Consider the following 5,138-nt stretch of genomic DNA (forward strand, 5'->3'; position numbering starts at 1 on the left):
TACATATCTTATCCTTTTATATGTTTTGTATTATAATTTATACAATTTATATAGAAAATGACAAAATTAGGAAAAAAAGGTAAAAATAAAAATAAATAAAAAGATAGATTAATAAAAAAAAAAAGTTAAGTTTTTTTTTTTATTTTTTTTTTTATTTAACGTCTTTATTTATCAGAATCCTTGCAAGTTTCTTAACTTCTATGAAAAAAAAAATAAACATTTTTTTTTTAAATCAAAACTCATTTGTTTAGTATTTTTTCTTGTTTCTGTGTTCATATGGTTTTGTTTAAGTATATTATATAAAATAAATACGTTTATACCGGTGTGTGCATGTATTATTATATAATAGGTATAATGCATTTGTTTGTATAGATATATATATATATATATGTATATATGTATATATATATATACATATATATACATGTATATATATATATATATATATATATATATATATATTTATATGTATTTTATGTATATTATGTTTTGTTTGTTTTATTTATATTTATAATTTCGATTACCATCTCTTCATTTTCTTGTCTCATAGAAAGTAGTCTTCGAAGTTTTACTTTATACGTATACATATATAGATATATGTATGTATATGTATTTATCTATGTATATTAAAAAAATTAAATCTTAAATAAAGAAATTAGGTGCATTTCATGTTGTTGTTGTTGTATATGATCTATAATGCGCCTCTCCATGATAATATTATTTCGCTTAAAATCTATTTAAAAAAATGTCTTCCTTTTTTCCACTTAATATTTAATGGTTTGTTTGCTGCGCTCCTTCCCTTTACCCAACCTTACCCTTCTTCTTTATTTCTTTTTTGTCCTCAAAATATATTCGTGGAATATTTGCTTTTTTTTTTGTTCTTGTTGTTGTTTTTTTCTTGTTGCTGTTGTTGCTTTTGTTGTTATTGTAGCTGCAGGAGTTAAATATTTCCTATAATATTTTAAAGTATATTGCGTGCGCCCGTAAGCGTATGGGTATGCGTATATGCGTATATGCGTATATGCGCGTTTCTTGGCGCATAAAGGATATGATTTTATTTATTTTTAATTAATTAACAAGCACATACGTATACACATGTATAACAACAACACGCCTACACATATCCATGCTTGGAAATTTAAAAAAAACATTGGGAAAATTTATTTATTTATTTATATTTTGTTTTGAAAATTATATAAAAGTTTTCGTTTTCTTTAATGAAATACATTGAAAATGATTTTGGCTTTTATACCCACCACAGGGGGTAAGCTAGATTTTTCAAAATGCCGCCTACAACGAGGCGGATTAGAGATCCCATCAACTATATCAATTTTGAATGCGATAGATGTGGGATGAATAGCGAGAATCCGTATGGCAATGTTCGTTTGTCTGTTCGTCTCATGAAATCGACAATTATATGTAAAATTCTTCTTTTATTTCCTTCATTAAATTTGCAAGAAAGAAGTGTTAGGTAAATCAATCCTACTTTTCGTTTAAAATAAACAAAAAAGGCCAAAATTTCGGCACAAGATTTCCCTTGGGTGCATCGATCCGCAAAGTTGAACCCAGCCTTACCACAAAACTTAATATTTATAAGTTTATATATATGATGCTTTTAATTCGGTCAATTCGTGCTTGAGGCAGCCCTGCATAGAAACATAATTTCAACTTTTGCGTTTTTTTGTCCGTACATTCGTCCATGCATGCATACGCATTAAAATTATTTATCCCTTAAAATTGATTAAGTGTTGCTCGTTACAACACAAGTGATGGAGGTTGAAAATTGCCTTTGTTTCCTTTTCGCTTATGAAATGAACATTGCACGCATCAATATGGAGCAATTTTCTTTTCCTATTATACTCAGGACACCAATTCAGTTAAATGAAAATATCATGTTCGCCTTTTCCCTTTTGCTATTACTTATGGAAACAATGTTCGTTTTACTTAAATATATAAAAAAAAAAAAAAACAAAAAAAAAAAACAATAGATACAAATAGTGGATGTAAATGCATCCATAAAATGTCTTTTCAATCTGACTTATGAAAGTCGCGCATATTTTAAGCGATTTTATGAAATTTGGATTTTTTTGCAAGAATTTTATCAAAATATAGAAAAACTTAACGTCCTGTATATGAGATGACTAAACTCGATTAGCCCAAATCTCAATTACAACTTGCTCAACAAGTTTTGTACGAGAAAAATTTTTATTTAAATTTTTTGCCTTCTTTTCTTCAGACGCGCGAAAACTCCCTTCCCTTGGACTCATGTCAAAAACGCTCTATCAATTATAATGTAGTTAGTTATTCGGCGCCAAGGCATTGGATTCACATGCACGTTTGAGGCAATATAAGGAAATAAAAGATGTATCTCTCTAGCTTAGAGAGCCATCGATAGTTGACAATGCTGGAATGTACTGTTTGGAAAACTTTGGAGAAGTGCGACTCGGGGCTTTTATAAGCTAGAACGAGAGGACTTAGCTAAGTTTGTTTATTTATTTGGTACGAAAAAAAGTTAATATTAATAAAGGGAAAAGTTACAGTTTCAAATGCTGATCTGACCTATAAATAAGTAAGGAATTTACTTTTTTTTTTACTTTCAAGAGCAAAGATTTTTCTAGCTTGCTTTGCATTGCATGTGCCGCCCTCGATCAATTTTCAGCGGCGTGTTAAGGATTCCCAATTGGTTTGTTAAATTTGAAGCTAATATCGTAATTTTGATATCTTCAGAAAGTTTATCGCAGTCGTTCACATACATTGATCGATTCAAGATTTCATGCTGATCTAGTTTATAGGGTCTTAGAAACTTTTCATTGCGCGTTGCAAAGATCCTAACAAATTGAATATACCCTCATCATTTGTTGGTAGTACGATAAGCGCTGCATACCTTTATAAGTATAGGATCTTCAGATACCTTTAGACTCAAGAAAAGAAGAAAAAACGTAAAAGGAATACAGCCAGCAGAGTATTAAATACATAATAGTGTGCACAAGATCTTAATAGGTAAAGTTTCTTATACAAATTACTTTCATAGTGAGACGCATGAGTCATTCGCATACGGATCTCTATTTACAGACGCGAGACAACATTAAAAGGAAAGTTTGGGTTCATCTTAAGAAGGAAATACGCTTGCTTGTCTTTTCTTTTTTAATCTCCTCTCTTAATAAAGTATTAAAGCTGTTAAACAATACGATCGCGCCGGACAAGAGAAAATTTCAATGAGTATACGAACTTGTATATAATAATTGCAGAGTTTGCTGAAGCTAATGTAAATGTTCTTTACTCCTTACGCAGAGAGTCTCTTAACATGTTTATCAAATTATGAATCAAATGCTTGTCGATCGCGTCTGATAAACAGTGAGTTTTACTCATAATGAAGGCAACCTTGGGTCCCGATCACGTCAAGGCAATATCTTAAGTGTTTTGTTAGTTGTTCGAGCCGGTTAGTTTTTGTATTGAAGCTTGGGATGTGACTCTAACAAATATTATATATTTAATCCATATTTGCCTGTAGAAAGTTATTCACGAATAGGTAAACATTGTAACGCATTTTTTTAATAGCGATCGTGTAGAATATCGTCCATATTCACGGTTCATTTATGGCCAACAAATAAAGCCTACGGCCTCGATGAACACCTTCGTTCTAGCTTCGGTTTTAAATAACATAGAATGTGTCGCGGGTAGGCGACTATAAGGTACAAGATTCAATTTGCATCTTCGGTTCAGTTTTGTTTAGATAATTGTTTTTGGCTCTTTAGTGGACCTTTTGTCGTTAACTCATCGCATGCCGTATCGCATGTTATGCAGACTTTTATGTCGAAAAATTCGTTGTCGTATCGTTTCTCGCTTTCGCTGGATTCTTGTTAAGTGTCTTGTATTATACTTGATAGAGTTTTGTTGGGAAACTCGTGTTTCCAGTGGAATTTGTTCCCGTATCTAAATTTCCTGCAATGCTGGCCAATGCTGGCTCGTCGATAAGTTTAAATAAAACTTGTTTCCTTACAGGTGGACAGAAGTAGGACACTTTTCACTTTTGAGTCTCAAAATTTGTGGTCAAGAGTTTCACTAAAAGACGAAAGCGAATTGACCGACGGGCATAGCTAAAATGAATGGAAATCCTATGTAATTACATCTGTACGATTGCGTGCGATTGTTGTTGTGTAGCAAACCCTGTCTTGAAAACGAAAATTGCTCATCTCTGGTCTATATAATGTTAATACTTTTTTATCTCTCTTCACAAATTTGCAAATTGGTCGGTCGCGGCAGATTTCTTAAAGAAAGACGAACCGATCACATAAAATGCGGAAAGTGGGCCATCTCTAATCTATACAATATTTCGATTTTCTGTTAAAATTTTTTGTGTTAAAATTTTACGTTGCACTTGATGGCTAAGTGGTTTATATATACTATACTCAATCGAGGATATGTGCTTAAGTCTAAATGTTTTGCAGACTGATTACGGAAGCGAGTATCCACTGATTATTTGGTGGTAGATGTAATAAAAATTTTATCCCATTACGTTCTCTTATGTCAAAGTCAATTGAATGGCTGAAGCGTATTTATAATTTTTAACTTTTGCTTTGACTTAACTAATAACTTATCTAGATGAGTTTTGTTATCGCTGTTATAAAAAAGTCCGAAGTAACGTACGATTAGGATCGATGTTTTCTTATCTTTAAAAAACCAAAAAAAAAAAAAAACCAAAAAAAAAAAAACATTAGATGATGATGATGATGTTGTGATGAATATAACTGACTATATGAATGCATGTAACCATAGTTTTTTGATCAGAGTTTTCTTCCTAGCATGAATGTATTTTGCAAATTGAAAAAAAAAAAAAAAAAAAATTATAAATTATTAGTTTGTTTTTTTTTTCTTTGGAATTTTATATTTTTTAATAGGTTTTATATATGTTTGTTGGTTTGTGTTTATTTAATTTAGTTTTAATGATGCTTTTGTTACTCTCGTTTGTGTGTTGCTTTTTTTTTTTTTTTTATTATTCTTTTGTACTTTTGGCAATGATCTTTTTTATTTTGTTTGTCTAACAGTAAATATTTTTCTTTATTTTAGGTTACAACTGAATACGAAATCACTCCTGTTGTCTTCTTTATTTTATGAATATTTTTGTGTTTTTAATTTGA

The sequence above is a fragment of the Glossina fuscipes genome, unplaced genomic scaffold, assembly GCF_014805625.2.
Source record: "Glossina fuscipes isolate IAEA_lab_2018 unplaced genomic scaffold, Yale_Gfus_2 1, whole genome shotgun sequence".
Taxonomy (NCBI): domain Eukaryota; kingdom Metazoa; phylum Arthropoda; class Insecta; order Diptera; family Glossinidae; genus Glossina; species Glossina fuscipes.